This window comes from Phyllobates terribilis, unplaced genomic scaffold (assembly GCF_046119375.1).
Source record: "Phyllobates terribilis strain yellow unplaced genomic scaffold, ASM4611937v1 Scaffold_7__3_contigs__length_470593459, whole genome shotgun sequence".
Classification (NCBI taxonomy): Eukaryota; Metazoa; Chordata; class Amphibia; order Anura; family Dendrobatidae; genus Phyllobates; species Phyllobates terribilis.
This window is the reverse complement of record NW_027362767.1, coordinates 223989873-224007216: the sequence shown is the minus strand read 5'-3', so window position 1 is coordinate 224007216 and position 17344 is coordinate 223989873. Positions and strand designations below refer to the sequence as shown.

At 44.9% G+C, this 17344-nt stretch overlaps 1 protein-coding gene across 4 annotated transcripts in view; it reads left to right on the top strand.

The window, feature by feature from the left end:
* DENND1A (DENN domain containing 1A) overlaps positions 1-17344 on the top strand; it is a 754510-nt gene that overhangs the window by 210488 nt on the left and 526678 nt on the right. The gene's annotated exons all lie outside the window — the stretch shown is intronic.

Here is a 17344-nt window from a genome sequence, read left to right as displayed (position 1 = left end):
GTGGATCGCTAATGTTTTGGGGTTGTGTGAGTTACAAAGGCACAGGAAACTTGGTAAAAGTTGAAGGAAAGATGAATGCAGCACGTTATCAGCAAATACTGGAGGCAAATTTGCACTCATCAGCCCGGAAGCTGCGCATGGGACGTACTTGGACTTTCCAACATCACAACGATCAAAAACACAAGTTCAAGTCGACCTGTCATTGGCTACAGCAGAACAAAGTGAAGGTTCTGGAGTGGCCATCTCAGTCTCCTGACCTCAATATCATTGAGCCACTCTGGGGAGATCTCTCATGCTAGACAGACCAGGAATTTACAGGAACTGGAGGCTTTTTGCCAAGAAGAATGGGCAGCTTTACCATCTGAGAAAATAAAGAACCTCCTCCACAACTACCACAAAAGACTTCAAGCTGTCATTGATGTTAGAGGGGACAATACACGGTATTAAGAACTGGGTTATGACAACTTCAGGGTCATTTGGATGTTTTTGGTTGTCATTAAGATTTAAAAAGAGAAAACACAGTAGTTTGACAATAAATGGCTTCACCCATCCAATCACCATGAGAGGGGAAAAAGTGTTTTTGTTATCATTCATATTCTCTGAAACAAGGCCAAGAAGGGAAAAATTCTGCCGGGGTATGTAAACTTTTGAGCACAGCTGTATATTCATGGAAATGAGCATGGCAGATAGTTCTGTATTTTTGTGCAAACTTTGCACAGAAGCACAGCAACAGATCAGTTGTCAGCTTTTTGTAGTTAGCTCAATGACACAAGCAGTGATTGTAGCCATTATCCTAATTTTCATTACATTTGTTAGACGGCAATCTCTCCTGACCTTTCCCAGCATACCATACACGCTCACTCACCTTTACCAAGCACATGTGTTCTGTATGGAGATAGAAAAGTAAATGCCCCCATATACAGCAGGTCTTTTCTTTTTAATCTGAGAGCAGCATAATGCAGAGACAGAGAGCCAGATTCCAGCGATGTGTCACTTGCTGGGCTGCTTGCTGTAGTTTTGATAAAATCACAGTTTTATCAGCAGGATATTATAACTAAAGAAATAGTTGTCTCATGAGCTCTGTATAACCATGCCTCCACCACTGATTGGCAGCCTTCTGCCTATGCACAGTGTACACAAGAAGCTGCCTATAAGTGGTGTGGGCGGGGTTATACAGAGCGCAGCATTCAGAGCACTGCTGGATCTACAGCATATAAAAGAAATTGTATTAAAACTGCAGCAACCAGTAAAGTAAGTGACACATCGCTGGAATCAGGGTCTCCCCTACATGATCTGCTCTCGGATTACATAGCAAAAACCTGGCAATATATTCCCTTTAAGGCTATGTGCCCACGATGCAGAAATGAAACAGAAATTTACTGAGCATTTCTGCATCTACTTTGCAGAAAAAACGCATGTGGATTTTACATGCGTTTTTTCTGCCAGGGATAAGCATTTTTGCATGCATTTCTGCATGCGTTTTTTCAAGCGCTTTTCCAAGCGATTTTGACCATCACTTGAAAAAGTGCTTGACAAGTTGGTCACACAATATAAATCCTTGCAACCGGCATTGATTTATAGTGTGTGACCAACTTATGCTGCTTTAAATGCAGCGTCAATAGTAAAAAGAAAAAAAGAATTAAAACGTAAAAAATAAAAAAAAACATTATACTTACCTCTCAGGCGGTCCCCGGTCTCCTCTCCGGTGGCGTGCTCAGTAATCGACGTCCCGCGGTGTTCTGAAAGGACCTGCGGTGACGTCATTTAGTCAGCTGACAGGTCACGCGACTGCCGACGTCAGCGGTCGCGTGACCATCACATGACTAAATGTCGTCACCGCAGGTCCTTTCAGAACACCGCAGGATGCCGACGACTGAGCACGCCACCGGAGAGGAGACCGGGGACCGCCTGAGAGGTAAGTATAATGTTTTTTTTTTTATTTTTTACATTTTGATTCCATTTTTTTACTAATGGTACCCGGGTCTGGAGGAGAGTCTCCTCTTCTCCAGACCCGGGTACCATACGTGCATTGAACCGCATAACATCCACATGAATACGTGTATGCATGCGGATGTTATGCGGTTCAATGCAAGTCAATGGCGGCGATTTTGGCGCGATTATGCACAAGAAATGGTTGTGCTGCGGATTTTTCCGCAATGATAATCCGCAGCAGAAATTTCCGCAGCATGTGCAAAGCACATGAGGATTATCATTGGGAAACATGGCAGACAACTTAACATGCATTTTTAATGCGTTTTCATGGCAAAAATGTCGCAGCGGAAACACATTAAATCCGCATTGTGGGCACACAGCCTATAGGAGCTTTCCGACTCTTAACAGACACCTAATGTCGGGGAAGAGAACGAGGCAGTTGGAATTTCACCGCCTGCTCCTCTTCTTTTCAGGGGAGATGAGACTTTCTGCCCTCTCCTTGTTGAAAACTCATGAACACTTGGCCAAGTCAAGAACTCAAGTGTGAAGACTCATATGAGGTAGTCAATCGACTGACTGCTATCTCAAGTGTATGGTCAGATATGCAACACTTTTCCCCTTCAAAAAGTGTGTTTCGACACCTTTCTCTTATTGCCAGCGGTAACTTTCTCAAGAGTTTTTGCATCAGATGGGCCAACCATTGCTCCAATTGTGTGTCAGTAAGCTATGGTCCCGGTCACTGGGTCTCCGGTTGTCCTCTCCTGGACCTCTTTAATAATCATTTCATGCCATAAATACAAAACCTACAGTTATGGAGATGCTCCGATCCATCACAATTTGGCCTCATCACAAATGCTCAGATCCTAACACTTGCCTGTTCTTCAGGTTTCCCCATGCATGAACTTTAAGATCTGACTGAACACTTGCTGCCTAACATTTCCCACCCCTAGACTGGTGTAATTGTCAATCCTACAAGAGACTAATTCGGCCTCGGTCAGATCTATGGCCACGTTATTCGCCAGAAGCTTTTTAGGTTCACACATTTCACAACCAGCATGATGTGAACACAGTCTAAGGCAGGGGTCCTCGAATTTTTTAAACAGGGGGCCAGTTCACGGTCCCTCAGACCATTGGAGGGCCGGAATATTGTTTAAAAAAAAAACTATGAACAAATTCCTATGCACACTGCACATATCTTATTTTGAAGTAAAAAAACGAAACGGGAACAAATACAATATTTAAAATGAAGAACAAGTAAAGTTAAATCAACAAACTTACCGGTATTTCAATAGGCAGCATAGGTCCTCAATAGGCAGGTAAATGTCCCCAATAGGCAGGTAAATGTCCCCAATAGGCAGCATAGGTCCTCAATGGGCAGGTAAATGTCCCCAATAGGCAGGTAAATGTCCCCAATAGGCAGCATAGGTCTCCAATATGCAGGTAAATGTCCCCAATAGGCAGCATATGTTCTCAATAGGCAGGTAAATGTCCCCAATAGGCAGCATAGGTCTCCAATATGCAGGTAAATGTCCCCAATAGGCAGCATAGGTTCTCAATAGGCAGGTAAATGTCCCCAATAGGCAGCATAGGTCTCCAATTGGCAGGTAAATGTCCCCAATAGGCAGCATACGTTCTCAATAGGCAGGTAAATGTCCCCAATAGGCAGCATAGGTCTCCAATATGCAGGTAAATGACCCCAATAGGCAGCATAGGTCTCCAATATGCAGGTAAATGTCTCCAATAGGCAGCATAGGTTCTCAATAGGCAGGTAAATATCCCCAATAGGCAGCATAAGTCCCCAATAGGCAGCATAGGTCCCCAATAGGCAGGTAAATGTCCCCAATAGGCAGCATAGGTCCCCAATAGGCAGGTAAATGTCCCCAATAGGCAGCATAGGTCCCCAATAGGCAGGTAAATGTCCCCAATAGGCAGCATAGGTTCTCAATAGGCAGGTAAATGTCCCCAATAGGCAGGTAAATATCCCCAATAGGCAGCATAGGTCCTCAAATAGGCAAGTAAATGACCCCAATAGGCAGCATAGGTCTCCAATAGGCAGGTAAATGTCCCCAATAGACAGGTAAATGTCCCCAATAGGCAGCATAGGTTCTCAGTAGGCAGGTAAATGACCCCAATAGGCAGCATAGGTCTCCAATAGGCAGGTAAATGTCCCCAATAGGCAGCATAGGTCCCCAATAGGCAGGTAAATGTCCCCAATAGGCAGCATAGGTCCCCAATAGGCAGGTAAATGTCCCCAATAGGCAGCATAGGTTCTCAATAGGCAGGTAAATGTCCCCAATAGGCAGGTAAATATCCCCAATAGGCAGCATAGGTCCTCAAATAGGCAAGTAAATGACCCCAATAGGCAGCATAGGTCTCCAATAGGCAGGTAAATGTCCCCAATAGACAGGTAAATGTCCCCAATAGGCAGCATAGGTTCTCAGTAGGCAGGTAAATGACCCCAATAGGCAGCATAGGTCTCCAATAGGCAGGTAAATGTCCCCAATAGGCAGCATAGGTCCTCAATAGCCAGCATAGGTCCTCAATAGGCAGCATAGGTCCTCAATAGGCAGGTAAATGTCCCCAATAGGCAGCATAGGTCTCCAATAGGCAGGTAAATGTCCCCAATAGGCAGCATAGGTCCCCAATAGGCAGGTAAATGTCCCCAATAGGCAGCATAGGTCCCCAATAGGCAGGTAAATGTCCCCAATAGGCAGCATAGGTCCCCAATAGGCAGGTAAATGTCCCCAATAGGCAGCATAGGTTCTCAATAGGCAGGTAAATGTCCCCAATAGGCAGGTAAATATCCCCAATAGGCAGCATAGGTCCTCAAATAGGCAAGTAAATGACCCCAATAGGCAGCATAGGTCTCCAATAGGCAGGTAAATGTCCCCAATAGACAGGTAAATGTCCCCAATAGGCAGCATAGGTTCTCAGTAGGCAGGTAAATGACCCCAATAGGCAGCATAGGTCTCCAATAGGCAGGTAAATGTCCCCAATAGACAGGTAAATGTCCCCAATAGGCAGCATAGGTTCTCAGTAGGCAGGTAAATGACCCCAATAGGCAGCATAGGTCTCCAATAGGCAGGTAAATGTCCCCAATAGGCAGCATAGGTTCTCAATAGGCAGGTAAATGACCCCAATAGGCAGCATAAGTCTCCAATAGGCAGGTAAATGTCCCCAATAGGCAGCATAGGTCCTCAATAGCCAGCATAGGTCCTCAATAGGCAGCATAGGTCCTCAATAGGCAGGTAAATGTCCCCAATAGGCAGCATAGGTCCCCAATAGGCAGCATAGGTCCTCAATAGGCAGGTAAATGTCCCCAATAGGCAGCATAGGTCCCCAATAGGCAGGTAAATGTCCCCAATAGGCAGGTAAATGTCCCCAATAGGCAGCATAGGTCCTCAATAGGCAGGTAAATGTCCCCAATAGGCAGCATAGGTCCCCAATAGGCAGGTAAATGTCCCCAATAGGCAGCATAGGTCCCCAATAGGCAGGTAAATGTCCCCAATAGGCAGCATAGGTCTCCAATTGGCAGGTAAATGTCCCCAATAGGCAGCATAGGTCCCCAATAGGCAGGTAAATGTCCCCAATAGGCAGGTAAATGTCCCCAATAGGCAGCATAGGTCTCCAATTGGCAGGTAAATGTCCCCAATAGGCAGCATAGGTCCTCAATAGGCAGGTAAATGTCCCCAATAGGGAGGTAAATGTCCCCAATAGGGAGGTAAATGTCCCCAATAGGCAGGTAAATGTCCCCAATAGGCAGGTAAATGTCCCCAATAGGCAGCATAGGTCCTCAATAGGCAGGTAAATGTCCCCAATAGGCAGCATAGGTCCCCAATAGGCAGGTAAATGTCCCCAATAGGCAGCATAGGTCTCCAATAGGCAGCATAGGTCCCCAATATGCAGGTAAATGTCCCCAATAGGCAGCATAGGTCCCCAATAGGCAGGTAAATGTCCCCAATAGGCAGCATAGGTCTCCAATAGGCAGCATAGGTCCCCAATATGCATGATAGACCGGACCCAGCGTTAAAAAAAAAAAAAAAAAAACTACCAGTACTCACCTATGTACCCCACTGCTCTGAATAGGCGCCCGCTCGATTCCGTCTACTTCTGGCACAGGCACGTGACGTCATCACGTCGTCTGTGCTGTATACGGAGGGCCGCAAGTCTTCCAGAGTGGCAGCGCATCGCCTTTACTCGCCGCCTCGTCGTTCCGCCCACGATTACAGGGCCCGCCGGCATTGAACTGTCGTCTGCTAAGCAGGACAGGCAGCGGCGACAAAAACACCCGGCGGGCCGGATAAGAATCCTCGATGGGCCGCATGTGGCCCGCGGGCCGTAGTTTGAGGACCCCTGGTCTAAGGGCTCTTGCAGACGACCGTATTTTTGGTCCAAGTACGATCCCACAAAACATCTGATCACACTCTGACCAATGTTAGTCTATGGGGACGTGCACATGTCCAACTTTTCAAAAATTGCAGTATGCACGATATTCGGATCGCACCCGGCCATGCAAGTGAATAAGTGCCGTCCGATGACATCCAAGTGCGGTAAGATTTGAACGGACTGACAGAATGGAGAAAATGGAGACTTTTTTTTCCCCATCTTCTCCTCATCCGAAAAAATCGAATCTCACTCTGATCAGAGTGTCGTTAGCGTAATCGACTCGATTCTCCCAGAAAATACTGTCGTGTGACCCTTGCCAAATACTATGCTAAGGAAAGGGATTTCACTCTTGTGTGCTGCATCAAGATCAGAAGATCACTGTTCTCGGCAGCACTTTGTCCTGTGTAAACAGATCTCGCGCTGCCGAGAGCAATGTCAGACTATAAGCTCCGAACGATCGAATGCAAATTTTTCAGCGTGCATCATTTACCGCGGTTGGCCTGTGTAAACATTTTTTTATCTGACTGCTGATCGGCTGTCATTTAACGTCATCGGTCGATCTGTGTAAACATACATGTAAATTATTATATAAAGTATAGCAGAAAACCCACAACATTACTCATTGCTGCGAACGGTTTGGGGCCGACACACTTATCAGGGCACATTACTTCTCTGTACACCCGCCCATAGTTTTTTTTACGGGTGCACTTAGTCGTGTTGTACAGATTAACTTCCCAAAAAGTTTTGCTTTTGGGGTGGAGAAATAACTTTTCTAATACATGGCGATCCCTAAGAGGATCAAGAGAGAGAAGAGAAATGTAGATGATATAGAGCACATCATAACAACTTTCTATAACCTAGCAGCACTAACAGAACCGTTGTTACCAACACTTTCCTACGTGCGCCCCAGTGTTTTTTCCCATCTCTATATATGACTCTGTGACTACTATTTTTACTCCCTGTGACTGTTTCCACATCTACTCTCACTGCTAAATGTGAACTTTTCACACAACGAAAATAATTCCTAAATCAATCGAAACGTTAGTGAATCATTCAAGAGGGGCGATCCATTTGTAAGAATTAGCATTCATTCACGCACTGGTGGTAATCTGAGACCCTTGAGCACTTCATTAGAAGGGTGCAGCCTTGTGGGAGAATATCCCCCCACCATCCCACACCCACCCACCCGCTCTCTGTGTACCCCCTAAGTGTGTAAATGCAGAGTAACGAGAGGTGAAGATTGCAAGCTGTCAAAGGAGGACTTGCTGCACCGCAGCAGAAGTGTGATGTTAAACATCTGGCTGCTGCTTCCACGTCTTCAGATTACACAGTCATTCATTACCCTAAGTGTTGTTTGTCTGAGCACTTATTCCCTACAAGATATGCCGGAGACCATAGTATTGGAGAGTTTATCTCCTGTGATTTGTTCGGAGTGGTGCTATCAGGTAGGTCAGGGCGAGATGAGGGCAGCTGAATGCTGCTATCACAGCTTTTGTACTTGGCAGATGCAAAAGTTGAGTTGTTTTTTTTTACTTTTTAACTCTTGTTTTTTTGTTTGGGCGTTCACTTTTTATATTGCGGTGTTTCATGCACTTTGTTCACCTGTCCTGGCTGGAAAAATCCACAATGTGTAAGGCTCCTTTCATATTGCATCTGCAGCGTGCATCAAAGTTTTCCATCTGCAGGATTTTCCGAAGGATGTATACCTTCAAGTGGCATTCAATACACACAGGCCCCAATTCTTCATGCAGTTTTCGAGAGAATTCTGGCAATTAAATACTTAGAATTTGGGGTAAAAAAAATATTGTTTCGAATATTCACTTTTTTTTTATACCAGTTTCGGGAAGTCCCGCTTACTTTTTAGAAAGTGGGTCAAGATAAATTATTCCACAAAAGAGGCGTAAATTACAATAAGTGTACACGAGCAGACTGGGACTGGCCCACAGCAGAGCAGGAGAATCCTCCGGTAGGCTGCCCCTGTGATGCTATTACACTTGATTCACAATTTGCAGAAATATGTATCATCTAATCATTCATTAAACAAGCTAGCCAAATATTATATAGAAGAAAAAATACATTTGTGTACTAGTGTCAGGTTATTTTTGCATGTGTCTGAACAGTGGGCCCCAAGAATAAGTGTTACTTGTGGGCCTTTGTCAACCAAGTCCGACGCTGTACATTAGCTCTTGCCTGGAGTATATTTTGGGTTTTGGCACACGAAAGTTGAAGATGTACCTTTTAATGACTTTGGGACATCTTACTTCAGTGCAGATTTCCTTAAGACTGGCAAACAATACGCTATTCTTGATGAATTGGGGCCATAGGCTATAGTGGCTTCTGTTTATTGTACACATCACGAAAAGCTCACAACTTGTATGTTGAATGGACGCCAGTGAAGGAAGCCATACATTGGCAGCTATCACCCTTAGGTTCGGTTCACGGGTGTATTTTCATTGCACAACGACCACAGTAGGCAGCTCCTACACCCATACACCATAGCAGCAAGCACAAGGTGCCGGTCACGGGCTGCAAATTACAGACGTGAGTGGTCCGTAAAGTTCAACGCTTTTCTGAGCTTAACCTTAAGGCTCATTCAGATGTCAGGTTTTCTTCACGTATGAAAAAAAGCGACCAAGTTTCACCAGTGATTTTCATCAGTGTCATCCGAGTTTCATCAATTTCTCTCGTATGTGGGAAAAAAAAGTTTCTCCACCTTCTTGTATCTAACAGTCTGTAAAAATCAGACCGTATTCAGATGTCAGTCCGAGTGCTGTCTGATTTTTTTTTTTTTATTTCACGGACCCAAGGACTTTCATTACTAATTTTGATCAGACACATCAATATCGGACACATCGGCGTAATTTTGCATGGACTGCCCAATCCTTGAAAATTCACAGGCACCTCATTCACTATTATATGTACGAGTGCTATCCGAGCAAAACACGGAAAAAAATTGACGCCTGAATGAGCCCTTCAAAAAAATCTTACCGTTCAGTATAGTTTTTCTTTTGCGTGTTTGATTGGAACAGCGCAGTCTTCAGCCCTATGTCACACACACAAAAAACCCAGAGGCCCCAGAATGTACCTGCCAAATAAAGGCAGGTGAATGGAGGGCTTATGGCCTTTTAAAGGGGTTAGCACTGCAGCCTTGCAGCGCTGAGGTCCTGGGTTCAAATCCCACCAAGGACAACATCTGCAAGGAGTTTGTATGTTCTCCCCGTGTTTGCGTGGGTTTCTTCCGGGTTCTCCGGTTTCCTCCCACACTCCAAAGACATACTGGATTGTGAGCCCCAATGGGGACAGTGATGAGAATGCTGTGGAATTAATGGCGCTATCTAAGTGAATAAAATAATTACGGTAAATAAAAGGGGTTGTCCCATCTCAGATATTTATGGCATATACATAGAAAATTACTTTGTCAGAAAGTGGAGACCTGCATGTCGACAACTTCTATACAAGTAAATGGAGAGAAAGACGTGTATGTGCGGCCACCTCTTTATTCTTCTTGGTGCACAGATCCCAGTAGAAAATGCCATTTCAGATAGATACAGATCCCATAGTTGGGACCTGTATCTCAGTAATTTTTGTAATTACAAGGATAGTTGTGTATGTGCTGCCACCTCTCTATTCTTCTTGGTGTAAGATGGTGCTCCATTCTCGAGATAGTTGGAGATCCCACTACTGGAACATTTATGGCTCATCCCGTGGATGCACTATAGATATCTAAGACAACAGGAAAACCCTTGACAATTGTGCATCTAGAGCCTTCCTGGCACATGGCACAGTGAAGTCCTCGATATCTGAAAGACATCCATAATGGTTTTGGGGAAAATCCTCCCATCCCTCCCTGCGACCTTGCCATGGATCAGTAGGGTTCTACCAGACAACCCCTATAACATAACATTGTGTCAACTACTTACGTGACAATGGATTGTAATACAAACTCATCTGTATCAGGCCAGAAACAGTTAACGTGACGCGTTTCTCATTTCCACTCCATTGGGTAGGTTATTAGATTGATATTGCTTGTTTTGGGAACAATGGAGGCGGTTCGGGAATAAATGAAGTGAGGATCATCCATTCAGTTACCATTGATAATTCATTATTTGCCACCAGAAGAGAAGTCCCCCGTTCTGGCTGATGTTTAATTTATTAGACCGGTTTCCCTTTTTTTTGCTTAAGGCGTATATTGTGTCGTGCCCAGAAGTACTTCATCTTTGTGCTCTTTTTCCATACCTCCCCAAATAAATAACTATCCCATTATCAGCTGCCGCTCATTGAAGAAGAGTCATCCGGCCAGTCACATAGGAGAGCTCGGCGCCGTCAGACACATTAGCTCGCTTCTCCGTCGCACCGTCTTAATTAGGGATGAGAAGATGTTTTCTGGAAGTTTTCCTCTGGCAGCAAAGAGATCAGCACTTGATTTATGTAAAAAAAAAGAGAAGACCAGCCGGAAAGTGGTGACGTACCTGCGGTGGTCACCAACAAAAAGACTAGCCCTGTTAAAAGTCATCATCAAAGGTTTGGGGATTTGATCTCTCCATTCTTTGTTAGATGAGATGGAATTGTTTTTTTTTATAGAGAAAATGTAAAATTTGGGTTTTCAAGATGCCGTGTTGTGGATTCAGCGGGAAAAGCTCCTGGCAAATATCTAAAATTTACTTAGGACCAAGTTTACCCAAGGAAGGCCACCCGTGGAAGGCCAAAAGAGTTTTTGCGTCTATTTGGACATATGTCAACATAATTTTATTTTTGCTGGATAAAATAAAGTATTCAACTACCCTTTTTTTTTCCGGGAAATCTAGAAACCTCTTGTGATGGTATATGTCGGATAATCCTCCTGAGACATAGCTACGACTACACAGCAGACTCTTGGCTAACCAATGTCTGCTTCTATTCAGACATTTGGCCAATTTGCTGGGGTGACTACCCCTGTGGGCAAAGACTAACATCATAGTTGCCAACCATGCAGCTGCTATGGGTCCTTGGGGAGAAGGGAGAAGGGGGCAAGCCCTAGGTGGCCCCCTTATTGGATGGCAAGAATATGTGCAGAGTAGACCAGAGTCCAGAAAGAAAAAGCAGAAGCAAGTCCATGGGCCATGGCAAGAATGTGGTGGCCGGCTAACTACGACACCATAATAGCGGACCCGTTAAGAGTTTAGCAAGTGCCATTGCCTGTCAGAGATGAAGCGTTTTAGTTTTTTATAGTCCTTAAGATAATCATTCCCCTGCTTTTTTTCTTGCCTTGGTTTTAAAGAGGACCTATCACCGGGTCAAAAGTGGCCAGTATTTGCTCTTATTTTATCATGGCTGCTCCCTTTAGTTGCCTGTTGTTTGTTCTTTAAATCCGTCATACTTTAATACTTACATACTTAATTTTTAAGATCTTTACCAAGAGGGCGTGGCTCACTGGATCCTCGGGGGCATGTCTTTAGTCTGCTCTGCATTATTACCCTGTGAGCTCCCCCTCCCCCCCCTGTGCAAGTGGGTTTCATTAAACTTTTTGCACAGTTTATTTTTTATAGTCTGTTTGTTGCATTGTCTGTTGCTGGCTGCAGAATGAGTTTTCTGAGACTCTGTCAGTGAGTCTTTTATCTGACTTCTATGGCAACACTGAGTCTTTTTGTTGAGTTTTTGTAGTGGAAACTGATCGGAAACTCTCCAAATTTTCCAGCCAAATCTCAAAACTCCTGAAAAAAACACAAGTTTATACTCCGTTTCTGCTGTGTAAATACATGCGCACAGCCTTACAGAGCTCCGGTGAGCTGATTTATGACCACAGGCCTTTGATGTTGTCGTAAGTAGGCTGAGCAGTAAAGCGTTACATACTCCCTCAATACACTTGTATGGAGCGAGGCCGGGCCCACTAGACGGGTTCTGGCCGGAAGTATGTTTATCGCATACTTGATTGCCATTCCCGGGGCAGACACAGTGCAGGCGCTGGGAGGATTCACAATCTGCAGTCACACAGAGTGACTGCAAACTTTTCATTTTGGACCGGACAACCCCTTTATGTAAAGAATACTTTGTCACATTGGCTATAAAATTGGGATCCCTGCCTCACAGGAAAGCAAGTTTCAGATCTACTATATAATTGTCTTATCCCGTCTGTCTGTCTGTCCTGGAAATCCCGGGTCGCTGATTGGTCCGGCCGCGGCCAATCAGCGATGCGGCATTTCTGAAAAACATGGCGGCTGTTAGCGGCTCATGTGCGGCACGGAGGTCAGCGGCGATGCAGCCGGGAGATGCAGCCGGCTGCTCGCAGCATAAGTCCCCCGACCGCAGGCGCTGCTGACCTACATGCAGCTATCGTCGGGAGATCAGCGGCTACGGCCGCTTATCTCCCAAGGACAAGTGTGACGCCCCTCCCCTCCTCTCCTCTCCCCTCCCCTCCCCTCTCCTCCTGTCCCTCCCCCCGCTCGATCAGGACCCCGGCGTCATACTTACCCCTCCCCTCCTCTCCCCTCCTCTCCTCGCCTCTCCCCTCCTCTCCTCGCCTCTCCCCTCCCCTCTCCTCCCGTCCCTCCCCCCGCTCGATCAGGACCCCGGCACCGGCGTCATACTTACCCCTCCCCGTGCCTCCGCAGCAGCTCCTGTGTCTTCCGCTGATGCTCTGTGACGTCTCAGGTCAGAGGGCGCGGTGACGTCTTTACACCGCGCTCTCTCCTGACTGGTCACAGTGCACAGCGTCAACATGACGGCTACGCTGGAGTCCAGAGAAGCAGCTGAGAAGGGAGGTGAGTATTGGATTTTTTTTTTTTGTATGGGGCCATAGGGGACCTGCATGGGACACTATGGGGGGATGGATATACAGGGGATATGACTTCCTGCATGGGGCATTATATGGGGGGGAGAGTTGACATCCTACATGGGGCATTATATGGGGGGGAGAGGTGACATCCTACATGGGGCATTAAATGGGGGAGAGGTGACATACTGCATGGGGCATTATATAGGGGAGAGGTGACATCCTGCATGGGGCATTATATACGGGGGATGTGACATCCTGCATGGGGTATTATATACGGGGGATGTGACTTCCTGCATGGGGCATTATATGCTTGGGATTTGACTCTGCATGGGGTATTATATACGGGGGATGTGACTTCCTGCATGGGGCATTATAAAGGAGGGTCGGGAGACATATGCTAGAATACCCGATGCGTTAGAATCGGGCCACCATCTAGTATCAATATATATGTCCCAATGTAAAATCTCCAAAAGGGACCCTGACTATCACAGGTCTTTAATAGTATTGATCTCATATGGGCTAAAGAGTTGTTTTGGGACCCCTTAAGCTCCCGTACCTGGGTGTGATTGCAAACCCTGCAGCCAAAATAGTTACACCCATGTTATACCCTTTTTATATAACTTTTATATGCAAATTGCCTCTTCCGATAGGAAGAGGACTAGAACTCTAGTGCCACCTATTGGAAGTAGAAATCCTAAAAGTCAATATCGACCCTTTAACGAGCCTTGCCACATGACTTTGGATATAAGCCAAACCAGAATCTCAGTTTGCAGACAGTGTTTCAGGATATTGCCCCTTGTCAGTGCAAAGTATGAGATCTGATTTGGCTATTTGAGAGGCTCTGGTCTGGGGTCTAAGGGGTAAGGTTTCTTCTTGTGGGGAGTGACAAGCCAGGCCCGGCATGTCAGAATGAGGAGACTTATAGGCCATGTAGTGCTCCTCTGAGAAATTAAGTATGTAAATAGTCTCTTCAGAGAGGAAGAGGACTAGAACTCTAGCTCCACCTATTGAAAGTAGCAATCCTAAAAGTCAATAACGAGCCTTGCCATATGATTTAGGATAAAAGCCAAACTAGAGTTCTAGTCCTCTTCCTCTCTGAAGAGGCAATTTGCATATTTAATTTCCCAGAAGAGAATGCATGGCCTATAAGTCTCCTCACTCTGACATGCCAGGCCCGGCTTGTCACTCTGCACAAGGAGAAACGTTACCCCTTAGAGCTCAGTATATAACTCTTACAATGTTATATACCATAGCCTTGGCTGTTAGCAACTATTCCATACAGCAGCAAAGAATGTCCTGGCTTTTTTTTTTGGAAACAATCCTGGAAAATGGCGCATGTCCTGTGATGAAGAGGGTGGTGTTTAATTAAACCTCACCCAAAAGTGTCCAATCCAGCTTAGAGTTTCGGATAGTCCGAGGGGCGGAGGTGAATGTCTGTATTTTACTTAAAGGTGCTACGTTATGAAATAGGATGCAGACATAATACAATTTATATCGGCGGCTCACAATCATTTTATTCAGCATTTCCTATTCTGCAAATTTCCTGCTTGAGTCAGCGTGAATAATAGGACAATAAGGAAGCGAGCAGTGATAAGCGAGCGCAGTCACTTTGATACTGTTGGAAGCTCCGCTGTCACTTGCTCTGTGCTCCTTTGTGACACGTTGCTCTGCTTCGTTCCCCGAGCCCTGGTTTCTAGGTAACAGACACCAGCGCTGGCAGTTGCACAGGGTCGGTTTTGCTTCCCGCACCCCATATGCTGCGGCTGGTGACTATCCCTCGAGGGGCAATATCTCTCAGCAGATTTCACATTTTTTGCTCTCCGATTAATTCTTTCCTCATTGTGGGTTATAGTCCTTCTTGTATTTTGCATTTGTGATAAAGTGGAGTAAAACAAAACTGTTACAGATTGCCTAATGTGTTTATTATTTATGGACTCCTATGGGGCCATTCACCTATTTTATAGGTTTTACCGTTTTATTGGAGAGGGGTTTAGCTGGTCTTATGTGAAAATCCATTCTTGTCCTTTTCAAACCAACCACTTTTATTTTAGATCCCAAAACTTGATGTTCTTGATCTATAAAAATGTGCACGCCTTTCTATATGTTCTCTTACAAATGCAGGTCTATCTCACAAAATTAGAATATCATCAAAAAGTTAATTTATTTCAGTTATTCAATACAAAAAATGAAACTCCTATATTATATAGAGTCATTACAAACAGGGTCACATCTTACATACATTAGATACTGCGTATCTAATCCCATCCTGCGTGATACTCTGCTGAGCTCCATATCTAATTCCATCATGTGATGAACTACACTTAGCCCTGTATCTAATCCCAGTGTGTTACTCTAAGCGTATCTATTCGCGCACGTGATACACTCCCATGTATTTAGCCCCAGCTTATGATACCGCAAGCAGCACCAACTAACAGAATCAGTGCTGCCGTCCGTCCTCGGTGACTGTACTTGTCAGTATAACTGGCAATCGCCAACAAAATGGCTCCTTTACAAACACCCAGAAGGGGAGGAGAGGAGTGACATCACACACATGTAAGCAGATCCAGCCCTGATTTTACTGCAGTCGTAATGTGAGCTAGTTGTACACTAGGTTTTCATGGCAAATTTCAGCCGCTGCTCCCTCTAGTGTTTAAAAATGGAAATACCAAACCTTTTAAAATTATTTTTCATGTTTCATTTCATTAAAAAAAATGATAATATTTAAAAAAAAATTAAAAAAAATTTTTTTGGGCACCTTTCCTTTCATTAGCATGTTAGGATTATGACTTGTTCACTAGCATTGTTAGGAAAGGCCAGGTGATGCAAATTTCCCAGCGTTCTAAAAAACCAGCCTCCTCTAACCTTGTGCCAAAAAACAGCAGACGTCTGTTCTTCTAAGCAGCTGCCTAGCACTCTGAAAATGAAAATGGTGGAGGCCCACAAAGCAGGAGAAGGCTATAAGAAAATAGCAAAGCGTTCTCAAGTTGCCCTTTCCTCAGTTCGAAGTGTAATTAAGAAATGGCAGCTAACAGGAACAGTGGAGGTCAAGATAAGGTCTGGAAGACCAAGCAAGATTTCAGTGATAGCTGCTTATAGGATTGGTAGAGCGGCAAATCAGAAGCCTTCTTCACTGCAAAAGACCTTCAGAAAGATTTAGCAGACTCTGGAGTTGTGGTACAGAAACACCTGCACAAATATGACCTTCATGAAAGAGTCATCAGACCTCTCCTGCGTCCTCACCATAAAATTCAGCGTCCGACGTACATACAAAGGAAATGTGTCATCTTTAACTTTAGGCCTTTTCGAGATCATTTCATCTTCAACTTGCTTAACTGTTCAAAATAACAGGAATTTTGACCAGGGGTGCCCAAATTTTTACATGCTCTTAGTAATATTGTGAGTTTTTATGTAGGACTTCTGCTCACAACACATTTCGAACAATCATGTTTTCAGTTCTACTTGTGCTATAGACTTTTCTCAAGTTCGTCCATATCTTAAAGAGAATCTGCAGAAGGATTTCACCTCCCCCAAACTATTTATATATACATGTAGTTCTGTCAATGACAAGTCCAGCAATACCTTTACATGGCCAGTCTGTTCCTCTGTTCCTGAGAAATCAGCATTTGAATTGATATGCAAATGAGGCTGAAGGGCTATGGTAGATCTGAAGCCTCTGTCACTCCAGCTCTATTCCCTGTCCAGCGCCATCGCCTCCTGCTTGACTCAAGACTCCATTGTCTGAAGTCACACAGCAATCGAGGCTGTCAAGTCAAGCAGGAGGAGATGGCACTGGGCAGGGAATAGAGCTGGAGTGACAGAGGATTAATAAGTACCAGTAGCTCTTCAGCGTCATTTTATATAAATTAAAATGCTGATTTCTCAGAAATGGAAGTACAGACTGACCATTTCAAGCTATTGCTGGACTTGTGTTTGAAAGAGCTACATGCGCATTGTAAGGTAGCGCTATTCATCACGCTGGGGGCACTCGCTTCACCGGGTCAATTAAAGCACACATGGAACGTTTTTTCGGTAATTCACAGTCCAGCAGTTTATTACATCTCATAAACCGCTCATAACATAGTCCATCTCAGTGGCTCGCCGACATGTTACACATAATATCCCAGAGCCTTTCTTGTGACAGATATGTCCACTTGGCTCCAGATACAGCCTTCAGCAAGGTAACAATATCAATGTCCACATCAAGCAGCGTTTTTACCTTTGCCGGGTCGTAGCTGCTTCAGTCAGCTCGGTTCTGCCACAGCTGTCGTTTAAGGC